The sequence below is a fragment of the Cupressus sempervirens genome, chromosome 8 (assembly GCF_028749045.1).
Source record: "Cupressus sempervirens isolate cs-2001-9-10 chromosome 8, ASM2874904v1, whole genome shotgun sequence".
NCBI classification, from domain to species: Eukaryota; Viridiplantae; Streptophyta; class Pinopsida; order Cupressales; family Cupressaceae; genus Cupressus; species Cupressus sempervirens.
Window position 1 is genome coordinate 694,349,157 of NC_143125.1, and position 23,053 is coordinate 694,372,209.

At 37.3% G+C, this 23,053-nt stretch overlaps 1 long non-coding RNA gene across 1 annotated transcript; it reads right to left on the minus strand.

The window, feature by feature from the left end:
• Window positions 1-16,010: 16,010 nt before the first annotated feature.
• On the minus strand, window positions 16,011-20,005 carry LOC149544348 (uncharacterized). The gene is made up of 6 exons (XR_016355773.1): window positions 18,910-20,005; window positions 18,765-18,827; window positions 18,591-18,671; window positions 16,590-16,676; window positions 16,397-16,474; window positions 16,011-16,256 (listed from the first exon to the last, which is right to left on the minus strand). It is a non-coding gene; the product is annotated as an uncharacterized LOC149544348 (long non-coding RNA).
• Window positions 20,006-23,053: the final 3,048 nt, after the last annotated feature.

Here is a 23,053-nt window from a genome sequence, read left to right on the forward strand (position 1 = left end):
ATTTATTTGTAATATAAGAAAAAAATTCTAATAAACAAAGTTTAAACATGGGTATGTGCAAGATCATTGTGTACCAAACTATGGCCTTAAGTGACAGTGAAAAATCAGCAAATCAGGTTTATGTCAACTTGACACATAATTTTGAAGTGGTTATGGACTTTATATCAAAAAGTTGTAAGAAAATAATTTGTAGAAAATTGTATGTAGTTTCTAAAATACTAGGCCTTATTAGGAGAAAAAAATAATTGATTGGTCAAAAGTTTGAATTTTAATGCAGTACTAAGAAAATTTCAGGACGAAAATAAAAAGTAGGTGTATGTCTGACCACCTTAATCAAAATAAAATCATAATATTTTTTTAATATAATTATAGATATGAAAACTAGACTCATGCCCGGATGTGATGCATATTTTTTGATATTTTTATTCCAAATAAATAATTAAATATGAATTTTCTACCAAAACTTTTTCGGATTAAAAAAAGTCTCGTGTCTGACCACCCTAACTAATAGAAAATTTGATCAAATTTTTCTTTTTTTCTTTTTTTCTTACACTAGGCGAAGTATAAAATGTGACGCAACTTTTAGATTTAAAAAATGTTATACCGTTTGAAAGTTATAGCTATTTTTCATTCAGTATGTCAATCAGCACTTTACAATAATCTTCATTGATAATTAACTAATAAATACTTATCGAACTCAGAATTTGACAAAAATTATATTGATGGAATCTAGAGAGCGATATTAAAAAACTCATTTCATTTCATTCAATTTCGATCAATATAACATTGTCAGACGGCTACCCGAAGTCTGAGTATCACTAAAACTCTCTATAAACACGTCTTTGGGGTTGACCGGGCAGGCTTGGTAAATACCAAGCTTGATCGGATATCCGATTCAAAATCGGATATCCGATTTGACATCGGATATCCGATATGGCTCGGTAGTCAAATTCCAAAAATTTTCAAATTTTGGAAAGAAATTCGATTTAAACATTCTAGTTTTTTATTTTTAAATTATTTCACTTATATTAATATGTAAAGGCATATTTTAATATATTATATATATATATATAATAACGTAATGTAAACATACAAGACATAATCTAGTAATATATAATAATATCTTATGTTAATCTTATTACAATCTATAAATATAATATATATATTTATTATTTTTACTAAATATAATAACGTAATTTATATATATAAAAAATACGTATTATATATTATTATATTAATATGTATGTTATTAATATATACAATAACGTAATATTTTCATTAAATGTAATATGTATTATATATTATTATATTAATATGTATAATAATATAATATTTATATAACAACGTAATATTTTTATTAAATATAATATATATTATAAATATTATTATATTAATATGTATGTTATTAATATATTTATATAATAACGTAATATTTTCATTAAATATAATAATGTAATATGTATATGTATATATGTATATATATATATGTATATATATATGTATATATGTATGTATATATGTATATATGTATGTATGTATATATGTATATACATATATACATATATACATATATACATATATACATATGTATGTATATATGTATGTATATATGTATGTATATATGTATATATGTATGTATATATATACATATATACATACATACATATATACATATATACATACATATATATATATACATATATACATACATATATACATATATATATACATATATATATATACATATATATATATATATGTATGTATATATGTATATATGTATGTATGTATATATATGTATATATATATATATATATAATTATATTGATATGTATATTATTAATATATAAGAGTCAAAGGGGGTCATAGAGTGACCTATAACCCTTTTTGACCCATTAAACGACGATATATGTCTCTAGGGGTCCTAGGACCCCAAGGGACATATGTCGTCCTTTAATGGGTCAAAGGGGGTCCCTTTGACCCATTAAATGACGACATATGTCCCTACGACCCCAGGGACATAGCCGAATCGTTCATATCGGTCAAAGGGGGTCATAGGGTGACCTATGACCCCCTTTGACCCATTAAACGACAACATATGTCTCTAGGGGTCCTAGGACCCCTAGGGACATATTCGAATGGGTATTATGGGTCAAAGGGGGTCATAGGGTGACCTATGACCCTCTTTGACCCATTAAACGATGACATATGTTCTTAGGACCCTTAGGGACATAGTCGAATCGTTCATATGAGTCAAAGGGGGTCATAGGGTGACCTATGACCCCCTTTGACCCATTAAATGATGAGATATGTCCCTAGGGGTCCTAGGACCCCCAGGGACATAGTCGAATCATTCATATGGGTCAAAGGGGGTCATAGGGTGACCTATGACCCCCTTTGACCCATTAAACAACGACATATGTCCCTAGGGGTCCTAGGACCTCTAGGGACATATTAGAATGGGTAATATGGGTCAAAGGGGGTCATAGGGTGACCTATGACCCTCTTTGACCCATTAAACGACGACATATGTCCTTAGGGGTCCTAAGACCCCTAGGGACATATTCCAATCGTTCATATAGGTCAAAGGGGGTCATAGGGTGACCTATGACCCTCTTTGACCCATTAAACAATGATATATGTCTCTAGGGGTCCTAGGACCCCTAAGGACATATTCGAATGGGTAATATGGGTCAAAGGGGGTCATATGGTGACCTATGACCCTCTCTGACTCATTAAACGATGACATATTTCTCTAGGGGTCCTTGGACCCCTAGGGACATATTCGAATTGTTCATATGGGTCAAAGGGGGTCATAGGGTGACCTATGACCCCCTTTGACCCATTAAACGATGACATATGTCCCTAGGGGTCCTAGGAACATATTCGAAAGGGTAATATGGGTCAAATGGGGTCATAGGGTAACTTATGACCCTCTTGGACCCATTAAACGACGACATATGTTCCTAAGGGTCCTCACACAACTAAGGACATATTCGAATCGTTCATATGGGTCAAAGAGGGTCATAGGGTGACCTATGACCCTCTTTGACCCATTAAACGATGACATATGTCCCTAGGGGTCCTCGGACCCCTAGGGACATATTCGAATCATTCATATGGGTCAAAGGGGGTCATAGGGTGACTTATGACCCTCTTTGACCCATTAAACGACGACATATGTCCCTAGGGGTCCTAGGACCCCTAGGGACATATTCGAATCGTACATATGGGTCAAAGGGGCTCATAGGGTGACCTATGACCCTCTTGACCCATTAAACGATGATATATGTCTCTAGGAGTCCTAGGAACCCTAAGGACATATTCGAATGGGTAATATGGGTCAAAGGGGGTCATAGGGTGACCTATGACCCTCTTTGACCCATTAAACGATGATATATGTCCCTAGGGGTCCTTAGACCCCAAGAGACATATTCGAATGGGTAATATGGGTCAAAGGGGGTCATAGGGTGACCTATGACCCTCTTTGACCCATTAAACAACGACATATGTCCCTAGCGGTCCTAGGACCCTAGGGACATATTCGAATTGTTCATATGGGTGAAAGGGGGTCATAGGGTGACCTATGACCCTCTTTGACCCATTAAACGATGACATATGTCCCTAGGGGTCCTAGGACCCCTAGGGACATATTCGAATGGGTAATATGGGTCAAATGGGGTTATAGGGTAACCTATGACCCTCTTTGACCTATTAAACGATGACATATGTCTCTAGAGGTCCTAGGACCCCTAGGAACATATTCGAATCGTTCATATGGGTCAAACGGGGTCATAGGGTGAACTATGACCCTCTTGATTCATTAAACGACGATATATGTCTCTAGGGGTCCTAGGACCCCTAGGGACATATTCGAATGGGTAATATGGGTCAAAGGGGGTCATAGGGTGACCTATGACCCTCTTTGACCCATTAAACGATGACATATGTCCCTAGGGGTCCTCGGACCCCAAGGGACATATTCGAATGGGTAATATGGGTCAAAGGGAGTCATAGGGTGACCTATGACCCTCTTTGACCCATTAAACGACGACATATGTCCCTAGGGGTCCTAGGACCCTAGGAAAATATTCGAATCATTCATATGGGTCAAAGGGGGTCATAGGGTGACCTATGAGCCCCTTTGACTCATTAAACGATGACATATGTCCCTAGGGGTCCTAGGACCCCTAGGGACATATTTGAATCGCTCATATGAGTCAAAGGGGGTCGTAGGGTGACCTATGACCCCCTTTGACCCATTAAACAACAACATATATCCCTAGGGGTCCTAGGACCCCTAAGGACATATTCGAATGGGTAATATGGGTCAAATGGGATCATAGGGTAACCTATGACCCTCTTTGACCCATTAAATGACGACATATGTCTCTAGGGGTCCTAGGACCCCTATGGACATATTCGAATCGTTCATATGGGTCAAAGGGGGTCATAGGGTGACCTATGACCCTCTTGACCCATTAAACGACGATATATGTCTCTAGGGGTCCTAGGACCCCTAGGGACATATTCGAATGGGTAATATGGGTCAAAGGGGGTCATAGGGTGACCTATAACCCTCTTTGACCCATTAAACGATGACATATGTCCCTAGGGGTCCTAGGACCCCTCAAGACATATTCGAATGGGTAATATGGGTCAAAGGGGGTCATAGGGTGACCTATGACCCTCTTTGACCCATTAAACGAAGAGATATGTCCCTAGGGGTCCTAGGACCCTAGGGACATATTCGAATGGTTCATATGGGTCAAAGGGGGTCATAGGGTGACTTATGACCCCCTTTGAACCATTAAACGATGACATATGTCCCTAGGGGTCCTAGGACCCCTAAGGACATATTTGAATCGTTCATATGAGTCAAAGGAACCTATGACCCCCTTTGACCCATTAAATGACGACATATGTTCTTAGGGGTCCTAGGACTCCTAGGAACATATTCGAATGGGTAATATGGGTCAAATGGGGTCATAGGGTAACCTATGATCCTCTTTGACCCATTAAACGACGACATATGTCTCTAGGGGTCCTAAGACCCCTAGGGACATATTCGAATCGTTCATATGGGTCAAAGGGGGTCATAGGGTGACATATGACCCTCTTCACCCATTAAACGATGATATATGTCTCTAGGGGTCCTCGAACCCCTAGGGACATATTCGAATGGGTAATATGGGTCAAAGGGGGTCATAGGGTGACTTATGACCCTCTTTGACTCATTAAACGACGACATATGTCCCTAAGGGTCCTAGGACCTCGAGGGACATATTCGAATGGGTAATATGGGTCAAATGGGGTCATAGGGTAACCTATGACCCTCTTTGACCCATTAAACGATTACATATGTCTCTAGGGGTCCTAGGACCCCTAGGGACATATTCGAATCATTCCTATGAGTCAAAGGGGGTCATAGGGTGACCTATGACCCTCTTGACGCATTAAACGACGATATATGTCTCTAGGGGTCCTAGGACCCCTAGGGACATATTCGAATGGGTAATATGGGTCAAAGGGGGTCATAGGGTGACCTATGACCCTCTTTGACCCATTAAACGATGACATATGTCTCTAGGGGTCCTTGGACCCCAAGGGACATATTCAAATTGGTAATATGGGTCGAATGGGGTCATAGGGTGACCTATGACCCTCTTTGACCCATTAAACGACGACATATGTCCCTAGGGGTCCTAGGAACCTAGGGACATATTCCAATCCTTCATATGGGTCAAAGGGGGTCATAGGGTGACCTATGACCCCCTTTGAGCCATTAAAGGACAACATATGTCCCTAGGGGTCCTAGGACCCCTAAGGACATATTTGAATCGTTCATATGAGTCAAAGGGGGTCATAGGGTGACCTATGACCCCCTTTGATGCATTAAACGACGACATATGTCCCTAGGGGTCCTAGGACCCCTAGGGACATATTCGAATGGGTAATATGGGTCAAATGCGGTCATAGGGTAACCTATGACCCTCTTTGACCCTTTAAATGACGACATGTCTCTAGGGGTCCTAGGACCCCTAGGGACATATTTGAATCGTACATATGGGTCAAAGGGAGTCATAGGGTGACCAATGACCCTCTTTGACCCATTAAATGATGATATATGTCTCTAGAGGTCCTAGGACCCCTAGGGACATATTTGAATGGGTAATATGGGTCAAAGGGGGTCATAGGGTGACCTATGACCCTCTCTGACCCATTAAACGACGAGATATGTCGCTAGGGGTCCTAGGACCCCTAGGGACATATACGAATGGGTAATATGGGTCAAAGGGGGTCATAGGGTGACCTATGACCCTTTTTGACCCATTAAACGACGACATATGTCTTTAGGGGTCCTAGGACCCCTAGGGACATATTCGAATGGGTATTATGGGTTAAAGGGGGTCATAGGGTGACCTATGACCCTATTTGAGCCATTAAACGATGACATATGTCCCTAAGGGTCCTCATACACCAAGGGACATATTCGAATGGGTAATATGGGTCAAATGGGGTCATAGGGTGACCTATGACCCTCTTTGACCCATTAAATGACGACATATGTCCCTAGGGGTCCTAGGACCCTAGGGACATATTCCAATCGTTCATATGGGTCAAAGGGGGTCATAGGGTGACCTATGGCCCCCTTTGACCCATTAAATGACAACATATGTCCCTAGGGGTCCTAGGACCCCTAGGGACATATTTGAATCGTTCATATGAGTCAAAGGGGGTCATAGGGTGACCTATGACCCCCTTTGATGCATTAAACGATGACATATGTTCCTAGGGGTCCTAGGACCCCTAGGGACATATTCAAATGGGTAATATGGGTCAAATGGGGTCATAGGGTAAGCTATGACCCTCTTTGACCCTTTAAATGACAACATATGTCTCTAGGGGTCCTAGGACCCCTAGGGACATATTCGAATCGTACATACGGGTCAAAGGGGGTCATAGGGTGACCTATGACCCTCTTGACCCATTAAACGATGATATATGTCTCTAGGGGTCCAGGACTCCTAAGGACATATTCGAATGGGTAATATGGGTCAAAGGGTATCATAGGGTGACCTATGACCCTCTTTGACCCATTAAACGACGATATATGTCTCTAGCGGTCCTAGGACCCTTAGGGACATATTCGAATGGGTAATATGGGTCAAAGGGGGTCATAGGGTGACCTATGACCCTCTCTGACCCACTAAACGACGAGATATGTCGCTAGGGGTCGTAGGACCCCTAGGGACATATTCGAATGGGTAATATGGGTCAAAAGGGGTCATAAGGTGACCTATGACCCGCTTTGACCCATTAAATGATGACATATGTCTCTAGGGGTCCTAGGACCCCTAGAGACATATTCGAATGGGTATTATGGGTCAAAGGGGGTCATAGGTCACCCTATGACCCTCTTGACCCATTAAACGATGATATATGTCTCTAGGGGTCCTCGGACCCCTAGGGACATATTCAAATGGGTAATATGGGTCAAAGGAGGTCATAGGGTGACCTATGACCCTCTTTGACCCATTAAACGACGACATATGTCCCTAACGGTCATAGGACCCCTAGGGATATATTCGAATGGGTAATATGGGTCAAATGGGGTCATAGGGTAACCTATGACCCTCTTTGACCCATTAAATGATGACATATGTCTCTAGGGGTCCTAGGACCCCTAGGGACATATTCAAATCGTTCATATGGGTCAAAGGGGGTCATAGGGTGACCTATGACCCTCCTGACGCATTAAATGATGATATATGTCTCTAGGGGCCCTAAGACCCCTAGGGACATATTCGAATGGGTAATATGGGTCAAAGGGGGTCATAGGGTGACCTATGATCCTCTTTGACCCATTAAACGACGATATATGTCCCTAGGGGTCCTCGCACTCCAAGGGACATATTCGAATGGGTAATATGGGTCAAATGGGGTCATAGGGTGACCTATGACCCTCTTTGACCCATTAAACGACGAAATATGTCCTTAGGGGTCCTAAGACCCTAGGGACATATTCCAATCGTTCATATGGGTCAAAGGGGGTCATAGGGTGACCTATGACCCCCTTTGAGCCATTAAAGGACAACATATGTCCCTAGGGGTCCTAGGACCCCTAGAGACATATTTGAATCGTTCATATGAGTCAAAGGGGGTCATAGGGTGACCTATGACCCCCTTTGATGCATTAAACGATGACATATGTCCCTAGGGGTCCTAGGACCCCTAGGGACATATTCGAATGAATAATATGGGTCAAATGGGGTCATAAGGTAACCTATGACCCTCTTTGACCCTTTAAATGACGACATATGTCTCTACGGGTCCTAGGACCCCTAGGGACATATTTGAATCGTACATATGGGTCAAAGGGGGTCATAGGGTGACCTATGACCCTCTTTGACCCATTAAACGATGATATATGTCTCTAGGGGTCCTAGGACCCCTAGGGACATATTCGAATGGGTAATATGGGTCAAAGGGGGTCATAGGGTGACCTATGACCCTCTCTGACCCATTAAACGATGAGATATGTCGCTAGGGGTCCTAGGACCCCTAGTGACATATTCGAATGGGTAATATTGGTCAAAGGGGGTCATAGGGTGACCTATGACCCCCTTTGACCCATTAAACGACGACATATGTCTCTAGGGGTCCTAGGACCCCTAGGGACATATTCGAATGGGTATTATGGGTCAAAGGGGGTCATAGGGTGACCTATGACCCTCTTTGACCCATTAAACTACGACATATGTCCCTAGGGGTCCTCAGACCCCAAGGGACATATTCGAATGGGTAATATGGGTTAAATGGGGTCATAGGTCACCCTATGACCCTCTTTGACCCATTAAACGACGACATATGTCCCTAGGGGTCTTAGGACCCTAGGGACATATTCCAATCGTTCATATGGGTCAAAGGGGGTTATAGGGTGACCTATGACCCCCTTTGATCCATTAAATGACAACATATGTCCCTAGGGGTCCTAGGACCCCTAGGGACATATTTGAATCGTTCATATGAGTCAAAGGGGATCATAGGGTGACCTATGACCCCCTTTGATGCATTAAACGATGACATATGTTCCTAGGGGTCCTAGGACCCCTAGGGACATATTCGAATGGGTAATATGGGTCAAATGGGGTCATAGGGTAAGCTATGACCCTCTTTGACCCTTTAAATGACGACATATGTCTCTAGGGGTCCTAGGACCCCTAGGGACATATTCGAATTGTACATATGGGTCAAAGGGGGTCATAGGTCGACCTATGACCCTGTTGACCCATTAAACGACGATATATGTCTCTAGGGGTCCTAGGACCCCTAGGGACATATTCGAATGGGTAATATTGGTCAAAGGGGGTCATAGGGTGACCTATGACCCTCTTTGACCCATTAAACGACAATATATGTCTCTAGGTGTCTTAGGACCCCTAGGGACATATTCGAATGGGTAATATGGGTCAAAGGGGGTCATAGGGTGACCTATGACCCTCTCTAACCCATTAAATGATAAGATATGTCGCTAGGGGTCCTAGGACCCCTAGGGACATATTCGAATGGGAAATATGGGTCAAAGGGGGTCATAGGGTGACCTATGACCCCCTTTGACCCATTAAATGACGACATATGTCTCTAGGGGTCCTAGGACCCCTAGGGACATATTCGAATGGGTATTATGGGTCAAAGGGTGACCTATGACCCTCTTTGACCCATTAAACGACGGCATATGTCCCTAGGGGTCCTTGGACCCCAAGGGACATATTCGAATGGGTAATATGGGTCAAAGGGGGTCATAGGGTGACCTATCACCCTCTTTGACCCATTAAATGACGACATGTGTCTCTAGGGGTCCTAGGAGCCCTAGGGAAATATTTGAATCGTCTATGACCCCCTTTGATCCATTAAACGACGACGTATGTCCCTAGGGGTCCTAAGACCCTAGGGACATAGTTGAGTCATTCATATGGGTCAAAGGGGGTCATAGTTCACCCTATGACCCCCTTTGACCCATTAAATGACGACCCTCTTTGTATTATATATTATTATATTAATATGTATAATAATATAATATATATATAACAACGTAATATTTTTATTAAATATAATATATATTATAAATATTATTATATTAATATATATGTTATTAATATATCTATATAATAACGTAATATTTTAGTATATATAACGTAATATTTTAGGATATACTATTTATACTATTTTAGAATAATAATTATAATATAAATAAACACTAAATATTAATATTATTATATGTATAGTAATGATAATAATACTATTATAGCTATAATAATAATATATATTAATACTATATATTGTAGCTTAATATAAATAAACACTATATATTTACACTATTATATCTATATTAATAATATTAATACTATTATAGGTATAATAATAATATTGATACTATAGGTATATTAATACTATTTTATATTAATATTATTGATATTTTATACTAATACTAATATACTATTAACTTAGTTATAAATTAAAGTCGTTTGCCTCCAAATATTTTCATAATATTAATATTATTGTGGCAAAGGAGGGAAACCTTAGCAAGTTTTCCCCCCAAAAGTCCTTTTCCTATATCGGATATTCGATCCTGGATCGGATATCCGATTATACTGGCATCAATTTCAAATATTTGACTGTCCCTATAGACCCGACAACATTACTTTTTTACCTCTTTTTTCATGGGACTTGTAAAAAGTCGTGCTTTGGGGCCCAACCAATCGAAAAGAATTTGAAAATATAACCTTAGGTGTTCGAATTTGTCATCTGAATGGGGAGCAGCAGTCGTCGAAAGAATAAATGTAAAAGGAAGATATCCAATGAAGACATTGCAGCATATAGGGAAAAGGACAAAATGAAACACCGAAAAAAAAGACAAGGTATGCTAAATATCAATCAAGTTGACGATGAATTAATAGAAGGTGAAATCATAGAGTCAGATAATGAAAATGTATAGTTGGGGAATGAAAATGTACCTATTGAAAGTGATAATGCGGAAATTAAAAATGTAGAGATTGAAAATTTTGAAGAAGAAATGCCACCAAGTCATAATCCAAATTGCATAATTGACCATGTCGAAGATGACAATGCACAGGAACTTAATGCACAAGAACCTTACATATCTCCTAATTATAATCGACATGAAGGTTCTAAAACACCAAAATGGATAATTGAAATTGATGAAACGATTATGACTAGTTTGGAAGGAAAAAAATCAGAAAGAACCATTCGGTTATGGGCTTCAAGACTATATCAGATGTTTTTCGGCAACAAGATAGTGGTAGAGCAATGTCAGCTTTTCATGCACTTATTAAAGATGCAAAAGATGAGACCTATGCTTTTCAAATTGAAAATTCGTGTCAATAAAAAGTTGGAAAGAAATGCCATTATTGTGAAGAATCTTTTCAGTGCTCTCAATAGCGTTGGGAAAAATAGCAGAGAGAAGGATAATAGAGCTGCTCGAAGGGTTATTACAACCTCTTTGGTAAGTCATCATTTGAGAAAGGGTAGATATATGAGACAAACTTGTATTGATTTGAATTTAAATCATACTACTTTGAGAAGAGCACTTAGTCGACGAGAGAAAATTGATGATCCTCTTCAAAATGAAACATGGGCATTTGGTGGGAGACTTCCACGTTTTGATAAGAAGCTATCCGACGATGTGAAGGAAGAAATTATACAATTTTGGCACTCTAACTCACAAGTATCACCCAATGCTAAAGATGTCTTAAAGTTGAGAATTGGCATCAGAGACCGCACGCCACATCCTAAACACTATTTGGAGGTAAGTCAAACTATGTTGTTCAAACAATTTAGAGAGAGTCATCCAAGTGTTCATATATCACAAAGGGCTTTTGAATCTTTGAAGCCATTTTATTGTGTGCCACTCAAAATTCGAAATACATGTTGTTGCAAATATCATATTGATTTTTCTATGCACCATGAACTATTATGCTCCATCTGTTCTACTTTGCATAGTAAAGAAATGTTGGAGGATTGTGGGGCTAGTGGGCTTCCAAAATCATCAAGAGACTTGTTAGATCAACTCTTATGTCGTAGAGTTGATGGTTGTTCCTTTTATAAAAATGCTTGCTTAAATGAGAAGTGTTCAGAATGTGGTGGCTTATCCAAGTTTTACACATGTTTCCATGAGGGTTGTGAACAAGATCTTGGAAATAAAATAGTGAAAAAAAGGGTCTATGAAATGGTGAAATACACATTGAAGAGTGGGAGTGAGAGCTCTAGATGTGAATTGGTTGGAAAAGATATCAATGTGGCTAATTTTATTTCAGATTTCAAGGCAAATCTTTTTTACAAGTATGCAAGACATAGTCACAGGTCTCAGTGGTTGGATCAACAATTTAGAACATGTAAGGAGACTTTCTCCATTGGCACTATTATATCAGTTGTTGATTTTGCTGAGAACTACACATTGCAACCTCAAAATGAGACACAATCTCAGTATTACAACTCTATTCAGATTGCAATTTTTGTTCTCATAACATATAGACATGCCCCTGATAGTGTGGAAGATAATTGAAAGATTATTAGAGAGTATCATTTTTATATGAGTGATGATAGATCTCACTCTCACGAGTTTGTGCAAAATTGTTTGGAGAATTTTTTTTATTTCTTACACGAGCATGCAATTGCTATGGATAGACATATCATTTGGTCAGATAACTGTACAAGTCAATTCAAGAATGCTCGCATGTTTTATTGGTTGTGTAGGATGCACGTAGAGAGAGGGGTGCCTCATATTTGGAGTTTTTTTGAGTCCGGCCATGGAAAAGGGGAACATGATGGAGCAAGGGCATGTGTGAAGAGAGCTCTAGTTAAGGAGCAACTGAAGATTTCAACAACAGAGCTTCTTGATGCTCATAGCATTGTTGATTGGTGTAGTTTAGCATTATCACAGGGAGGGACTCTTAATTCAGTGGTACGCAGGTTCTTTTGGTTGGTTGAGGAAGGGTCCATAGGTGATAGATCAGATTGTGCTACAGTGACAGACTCATAAAAAATGCATTCATTTCGGAGCTCTAATTCTAGTACATGGACCATTTGGACACGACAACTAGCTTGTTTTTGTCGTACTTGTTTTCAGTGTGATTGGGATCACTGTGAGTCAAGTGAGTGGGTGGACACATGGGCTCCACATTATCTTACTCCATTTTCTATCATACCTTCTATCAAAAATGATGACATGGAAAGTTCACTTGAGCATAATCATCTATCAGATCTACTTCAGCCAGGACATGTCTTTGCATTGGTTGCACCACAGGGGAATGATGAGAAATCCGATTATTGGTTAGCACGTTGTGTAAGAGGAAAACAAAAACTTGCACAACGGATCACAGATGATGATGGATTCACATATCCTACTGGTTTAGTGGTTGTTGCTGGAACATGGCTGCGGACATACATGCTTAGAAGGAACGGAATTCCTGCATTCGAAGACTATCAGAAGCACAAAGTAATTCTCATATATTCGCATCTTATTATAGCAACAAATGTAAAGTTATTGAAGCATCAAGGAAGACCAAAAGTAAAAGAACTTTTTACTATTGCTAATGCTGATCATGAAGCCTTGTTGGAGACCCTAAAACAGAGAGAGGACCCTATTGGAATACTTGACTAGGTATATATACTTCTTATGTTATTTTCTTCATAATGATTTAATGAATTGATGATTATCTTGTTTAATACAATAAGTTACTAATTTTTGTATGATATTGGAATGTAGGTACATCATGAAGAGTTGGAGGGGGGTGGTATTGGGGAGAATTTCTAAAATTTATGATGTATTATGATGTAAAATGTGTAGTTTTTTGTATATGGTTTTTGTATTTTGGTAGGTTCTTTGTAAGGAATTATAAGAGGAAGATATTGAACAAGTTCTTCATAGGTGCACCACAGCGTAACTTTGAAACCACTGATCTTGGCATCGAATCGTCAGTCCCATTAGCTCCAGATGAGCGGGTGAACCCTAGTCACACCTTTGTTCTGGCCACGAAGACCATCCATCATTTGCGGCCACCCCGTACCAAGGAGTCTTCAAGGTGCTCTAAGTGCATTTTGAGGTCGATCCTTCGAGGGTCATAACTCAGAGCTCATGAGGGCTATCGATGAACCGTTAGAGGAGACAAGTTCATAAGGATGGAGTGGCTTAGTGTTTTTGCTAAAATAAGTTAGTGGGAAGGCTTTATTAGAGGGTCTTGGCCAAACTAGTGGGGTGTTTGCCAAAATTTCTTGTTTTATTTCTACTTGGTTTTGTTTTCTTGTTTTGTGCTTGAGTATTGTTATGGGATTGGGACTTAAACTCACCCTTGTGGGAAGGGAAGAGAAGTCCAAGATGAAGGGCTTAAGTTGGGTTCGAAAAATGTATTGAGAACCTTGGAGTATGGGCTCCATTGTATGCCATAACATTTCATATCTTGCTGGGGGTGATAAGGAAAGTATGGTGTAGAAAGGAAGTTTGAGGAGTTACAGCTGATGGTAGTGGGTTTGGAGGAGGAAATGTGGAGGCCCCGAGAGGGCATTAAATGGTTCATTTATGATAGCCCCGAGAGGGCATGAAAATTGTTTATTGCAAATATGGTTTGGTATGGCAAGTCTCCATTTTAGAACACACCTTCACCCTATGTTTATGGTTCCATCTGTGAAGCCATTGTGAAATAGTCTTGGGGGGAAATTGTTCAAGTTTGAAATGTAATGTTTATGCATTGAAAGATTGTATGTGTATCCCAGTTTGAGCCTTGTTCCCTAGTACGGGGGTGGTCTCTTTGAGGCCTATGGTTTGGTGGAAAGCACCCATGGTCCTTGTTATTTTGTTGTGTTGCATATGTAGATTTGTGTCCAAGGGAGAAATGGAAATGGCTTGGAATGATCATCTTGCAGATTGATGTTGGATGAGAAAACTTGACATTGTGCCCTCATTTGTGAAGGAGGATTCACCAGCTTGTTCATGTTCTCAACTATCATGTTGGAAAATGTTCATGCTACTCATTGTCCATATCTTTCAATGTCCATGTTCCTTATGATTTTGAAAATTCCCTTATGTTGCCCCATTGTGATGGAAGGAGATTGTATCATTGTTACCTAATGTACGTGTAGAAGAAAATATTGATAAGGTTGTATATGCATGTTTCATTTGGAGTTTATATTGTTATGAAAGCATTGGTACGAGTCACAGATTTTCTTTGACATCATTGTTATCATTTGAAAATGTGAAAGAAAGTTTTCTCCTTGTGGTATTGTAAATGACTAGTTGATAATAACAATCCATAGATGTTATGTGATACCATTGATTGTATAAATTTAAAACTTAGTAGATTGCTTACAATCTTGTTGTGCACTCAATAATTTGGTGAGGAAGCAATGTTGATAGATAATGAGGATATAGTAATATACTAATTGTCACATTAATATATATTGTAATGATTAATGAATGTGTGTACATTGGTAATGAGGATAATAAGTAATTCTGATCCCCTTCCCTTACATGCTAGAATCACGACCTAGTCCATATGATACAACTGACAGACCCTAATAGAATATTAGTATCAAAGGCTTGTTAGTATATGAATTACCTCACTAATTTATGAGTGTTGTATCTTGAACTTGCTCGTTTGACTCGTGACGCTAACTTGAACTAGACTGTCATCCAATCTATTTGAAAACCACCTGTGACTAAAATGTTAACACCTTCACACTATTCACATGAGTCTTGAACTCCTATTCAATGATAACCTTGTTTTACAATATGTAATTTCTTATGCGACTTCATAAGAAAAAAAAAAAAAAATTGTTGTGTTTTTACTAGTAAAATTTAGGGCATGACACATGATCCACGATAAATTGAACAATACTAGATACTAAATTAATATGTATATCATTGTGCACATAAATGATAAAAATATATATCAAAATACATGTATCCATAGACAAAATTTTACACAAATATATATCAAAGATCATGTATCCATAGACAAAGTACTGAAATATATATATATCAAAATACATAGATCCATATACAAAATGTGGCTGATCTTGCCATCAGAATGTGTATAATATCAATGTTTCTATATACAATGTGGCATATGCCATCTCAAAATGTCTCATGATGCATCCTACGAAAACTATACTATCCTAGGGTGCTGGTGGATGATCAAAATGTAGCCTCTTCGCTGCACTAGGTGGATCGGATGCCTCTTACATAAACAAAAAAGGAAAACCCAAAGTTAGACTACTAAATTTATATGATTCTACGTATCTAACATTGAATTACTCAAATGCATAATGATCTTTTCCATATTGGAGATTAATACTATCAAAATTTCATAATAAATACCTCTCTCATTGACCTCCTGCGCCGGTTAGGAGTCCTCTCGTATGCCCTCGGCAATGCTGGTACCTCTGTGATTGTGGGCTGTATATGTTCAAATACCTTTGTCAGATGAATCTACAATTTAAACTATAACATTATAATTCATAGCATGCTAAATTTATAACATATTTAATCATGAATTCAAACTACAACTTACTATTGTAGGCTCCTCCTCAGGAGTGAGTGGCTGCGTCATCAAATCTACATAATTGTCCCGTCAAACCTCATGTGCATTAGGAGTCTCCTATGAGATACAAAATAGTAGTTGTTAATATCACAAAAATTAGTTTTGAATTTATTTATGAAGATAAGTGATGCAAGAGCATCCCATGCTCATCAAGGGAACATTGAAGATCCAAGGCATTACAGAGGTCATGGAACATCTCTTGAAGTCAATTGGGCAATCCTTGCACCAATTATGGCTCATGGAAGCATACAAAGTTATAATGTTGGACTCATATGTGGAAGAAAGTTGTAATTGGCCATGAGATAGGATTTTAGGATTTCATATGGTAGATGTGTCATTTGATAGGTTCATGTAGGTTGTCATGATCATATCTTGTCATTAGACAAGTCAAAACGTTCTAGAATTGAGTTTTGGGGTTTGAACAAGCAAGCCCTGGTTTTTAAGCCATTTTAAGGAGGGTTTTGAAGTTTGGGTGTTTAGGAGTGTGACCAAGACCTATAATCTTGAAAATCCTTAGTGTGTTGGTCCCTTTGTTGAAGCCTTGGTGTGTCTAATTCCTCCTTGTGTGTCCCAGAGTTGAAAGGTACATAAGTGGTGTCCAGAGATTTCTTGGTGAGGAAAGAAAGAGAATCAGTGAGTTGGCCCTTGGGAAGGAAGAAAACTTGTTGTGAAAATGCCTCCTAAAAATCAAATGGCTAGAGAACTTCAAGAATTGAGAGAAGAGTTGGCAAAAGAGAAAAGAGAGAGGAGAGAACTTGAAGCATCTAGAGTGAGGGAAGAAAGACAGATGAGAAGAGAGAGGCTGAAGCTTATTGCAAGGATAGAATCCTTAGAAAAGGAAAGGCAAGAACCTAGAGGAGAAGAGGTTAGAGGAAGAAATCATGGCGAGAACCATGAAGAAGAAGAGGTTGGTAATACAAGGCAAGAGCATGAGACAACAGATGATCCTGAAGAAAGGAGATTTATGAGAATCATTAAGGCAGTACAAGGTAATGGTGGGAAGAACCATATTGATTTTCCAATATACCAGGGTAAAATGGATAGTGAAGAAGTGCTAGGGTGGATAGAGGCCCTTGAGAACTACTTTGATCTTGAAGACATAGAGGCAGATAAGAAGGTAAAAGTAGCAACAACAAGACTGAGAGGAACATCACTCACTTGGTGGACTAGTGTTCAGAATGAGAGAGAGGAAAGGTGGTGCAGGGCACCTAACCTATGTGGCAGGGGGGAACAAGTATCTCTATTGCCGGACACCTTGCCACTCCATGAAAGCGAGGATTCAAGTAGATTAGGAAGTTGGAATAAACGTTTGGTCCATATTTTACAAGTTGGTCTATGTTTTGTAATAAAGGCACATGTAAGGCCCACAAGCATTTTGGTGTGGTTATAAACCAAGTGACTCCATGGGACCAAAAGGCCTTAGAATAGGGTATTTAGAGTCTAAACAGTATTAGCAAAAAGTGGTTGTCTGTTTGTTTTATGGTTGGGAACGCCTATATGGTTGTTCCAACGGTCATGTAGACCTTTATATATGTCATATGTGATCTCAATTGAAAGGGGGAGATCAGAGTGTACAGTGGTTTGGAGAAAAAATAATAAAAACTTCAATTTTCTAGAAATTTACTTAGTTGCATTTAACAAATCCATATGACCAATTTTGAGTCAATGGAATAGTTTAGAAAGTTAGGGAATGCATAAAAACTATAGTTTGAAATTTGAATTTCAAATTCAAACGGTCATATTAGTTTTGGAGGGAAAGTAGTAATTTGGTATTTGTTTGATTAAATAAACCTTTGTAACCAACTTGGTCGGTTGGACAGGTGCATATAAGCCTATTTAAGTTGTAATGAACATATGCAAGACATGAATCATTATTGGTACGGAAAAAATCATAGAAATTGTATAGAACAACAATCATACTTTCCTCTGCATCAATTAAAAAAATAAAAAATAAATGATACTTATACATACAATGGGGCTCTCTGTGCGAATGAAAATCCCTGATGATCTAGGACGCCGAATCTGTACAGGCTCATCGCCAGTAGCCACACCCTATATACAATAAATAATGTAATTAAATGAGATTACCACAAACATTTTACAAGAATGCATCAATATTTAATCAATTAGGAAACATCTAATTACTTTTCCTTTGTCGATGCATGCTGGCTCACCCCCCGCACTTTGTCCCCCCGGGGCAGGTGGTATCTGCAAGATAAAAGAAAGATTAGCAACCATATATGCTACAATATCAAATAGAAAAAAGAAATGTGAACACAACATAATGTACCGTAGATGTCTCAAGGCAAAATGAAATGACCGAGAGTGTAGTATCATCTATCTGTCTGAGCTCCTCCTCGGTCATCAACTAAACATGAATGAAGATCACATACATGTAAAAGTCAGTATGGCTTAAAAATTAAAATTACTCTATTATAAAAATTAACTTTAAATCACATATGTCATAACAAAAAAATGTATACACGTACCGACACCAAAGGAGTCCATGCCTCTACATTCCCCTCCTCTCTCGCATCAGGGTCTATAGCCTCTGCACGTGCGTCTGGTGTATCCTTGTCTAATACAAAATGATACTTAGGAAGATCACCTATGGGACCCAGGCAACTATTCTTGCATGTAATGCAAGTGTGAGGCACACAAACGTGTGATGAGCTAGTCGATGATGAACTGGCACCAACATCATCAACACGAGGAGGCAAGACTGACCTAGCTTGAGATATCATTAGGCTACTCAGCCTATGAATGGCTCTGATGGTCTGAGAGCTAGCCTCTGCCATAATATCTGGATGCTGCACTCGAGGAGGGGGGGAGATATCAGGGGGGGGGGGGGGGACAAAAGTGCCAAGTTTCTTCCGCTGGGAAGAGGGTCTATCCTGAGGAGCTCCTAGTCCTAAGCCCATGTTGGGCTTCATGCTCCAATAGTTCACTTTAAGTTTCAACACAAATTCTGCATATAATTTTTTAAGGAAATAAAATGGTATGTCTAAATTGCCATGTGGAGGGATATCAAAGACCATCCACCAACGGTCCCAAAAATTTGCACGTACGGCGTCATTTGTGCACCATTTAATCGATAGTTTGGTTTTTTTTGGGTCAACTGGTATACCCGTTTTTGGGTTAGCAAAAAGGCTTGCCAAATCGTCTTTGGTTATGTTGAGGGTCGCGACCTCATCATAATCCAAACCATCATCAAACATCTGGTGCATTTCATCACGCCAACGAAGAGCGGCATTTTGTTGGTTTGTAAGAGTTTCAATGTTATCCACTATGGTGTTTAACGTGGATAACATAGGAGCCAGTGCAGGTACATTATTGTATGTTCTATGCAAACCTCTCAACTCAGTGAGATTTTCATTTATCAAATCCTCGATTCGAGGAGGGTTTTGAGGAGGTAGAGGATCATTTGGTGGACGATTTTGTGGGGATACTGGATTGTTTGGTGGTGGGTTGCGAGGAATATTATTCCCTGCCTCAGTGTCATCATTTTGATCAGCCATTCCTATTGAATTGCAAAACGTAATATATATTTAAAAAAAATCTAAATTTTAACCATTTTTGTCAAAAAAACCCTAGATTCAACTAAAACAAACAAAATCTTGTTAAAATCTATTAAATTTAGGTTAAAAATGAGTTGAGGGGGGCGGGGGGGGGGGGAACATACCTGATATCTGATATCTGATTTGCTATCTGATATCCGATTTATTATCTGATATCCGATCTGACTAGCCCAAATTCGCGTGAAAATAAGGGCCGCGGGTCTGTGATTTTGTGTTTAATCCATGCACAGGTATCGGATATCCGATATTATAATATATATAATATAACATATATATTACATTTTATATATTTTATATTTATTATATTAATTTACTATATATTATAATATAAAATATTATTATTATACTATATTATTATAATTTATAATATATTATACTTTTTTATTATATATTATATTATAAGATATTACTTTTTATTATTATATTATATTATATATATTATATTATATATATATTATATTACATTACTATATATTATAATATATGAAATATTATATTATATTATTATAATATAATATGTTATTATAATATTATTATTATAGTATAATATTATACGATTATAATATAATAATAATATTATTATTATATTATAGTATAATAATAATTATAATAATATTATTATTATATTATAGTATAATAATAATTATAATAATATTATTATATTATAGTATAATAATAATTATAATAATATTATTATATTATAGTATAATAATTATTATAATAATATTATTATTATATTATAGTATAATAATAATTATAATATTATTATTATATTATAGTATAATTATTATTATAATAATAATATTAAATAATAATATTATTATTATAATATAATAGTATGATATATTATTTAATATTATTATTATTGTTTTATATCAATAATAATAATATTAAATAATATATCATACTATTATATGATTTTAATTATTAGTCGGATATTGGATTTAAAATTGAATATCCGATATCAAATCGGATATCCGATATGATATCGAATATCCAATATGATATCGGATATCTGATAAGGCTCGGCTTAACCTTCCAGGTTTGGTTCCTGGATAGGTAAAAAAAAGTCAGAGCGGATTTTGAAGCGCTTTTAGGCGTCTTCAAACTCTTTTTTTTTCACATCACCACTTTTTGGCACACCATGATCCTGCACATACCCACATAAAATAATCTACAAACAATGTTCATATTACACATATAACCCATAGAGATTCATTTGGAGAAAAGTATGAAAATTTCTAAGTGAAAAAAAATACCCATGATAATAGAAGATGTAGGATTCACCAAACCCCAAAATAAACACACCCCTTTCATTTTGTACTTGGCTTGTTTGGAAATCTCTACGATATTATAACTTGGAAATCTCTACCATATTATAACTCAGTTTTGGTCACCCTTAAAGTTAGGGTTTCAACTGAATGACTGTTGCTCAAACCACTTTCTCTATTGAACAAACATCTAGTGGTTCTAGTAATAGTGTAATCTAGTCATGAGAATTATTATTAGTAGTTGTAATCTTACTTTAGATGGATGATTTAGAGTATAAACATACCCCTTTCATTTTGTACTTGACTTGTTTGGAAATCTCTATGATGTTATAACTCAGTTTTGGTCACCCTTAGAGTTAGGGTTTCAACAAAATGACCGTTACTCAAACCACTTTCTCTATTGAACAAACATCTAGTGGTTCTAGTAATAGTGTAATCTACTCATGAGAATTTTTATTAGTAGTTGTAATCTTACTTTAGAGGGAAAAATGCATTAGAAGTGATTTTCTTTGTTCTTGCTAAAAGGAGAAATACATCATAATCATAAATGCAATACAAACACAAATCATATATGAAATAGAAATGTGGAAGATATGTTCCATAATAAGTTAAATTGTGATATTTCTGTCAAGATTTAACTAAATGAATTTTGATTCAAAGTCATTAACTCATATTTCATGAGTAGTGATTCATCGAACCCATCTCTCATGAGAATAAATTCATGAACACTTAGCGCTCATTCGATCTAGGTGATGCTCATAGAGGTGAGCCAATTAGAGATGCCTTTAAATAAAAGATAACATTGAAGTTGTAATGGCTAGAAGAGCTTCTTGCAAATTTGTGTATTTGGAAGATTTTTTGTGATATAATGTACATGGAAGGTTGTTTCTTGGTCTAATTTTTGTTGTGGAAATGCGTAATAGAAATTGCATCCATTATGAGCTTCATTAATATGTGTTATGAAGGGAACATGCAAGATGATAATTTGGCCACTTCGTATCAACCATTGTAAAATAGGGGATGTTATTGGGAACAATAGAGTTTCTACATTGATATGGTAGTATGTATTCTATTAATATTAGTTTTATTACTTAAATATCAAGAAAAAATATCTTTTATTTATATTTATTAACATTAAATTTGAACAACGCATATCATACTTTATTTTTCCAAAATTAAAACTTCTTTGAAAAAAAACTTTAACTAAAAAATTTCATTATTTTCCAACAATATTCATTATTGGCATGTATATATAAGATCTAGACTTTATAGTTTTTTAGGTAATAAAATATATAATAGGAGACTGAATTTTTACTTTTGTCAACTATGTTAAATAAAATTTATATGTTATATATAAAATAAAATAATAAAAACTTAAAATTATTGTCATTATATAATTTAAGTACCAAATCACTAAAAATTAATTCAACATACCTAATGCGCCCTTAGTTACCATCGCTAGTAAGAAACAATCTTGATGATAATTATCTTTTAATTCAGCCGATAAGGCTATTCCCCTGTTGATGGTCTGTTGCTTGTAAAGTTCAGTTTAGAGGGTTTGGAAGGAACAAAATGTACACCTAAA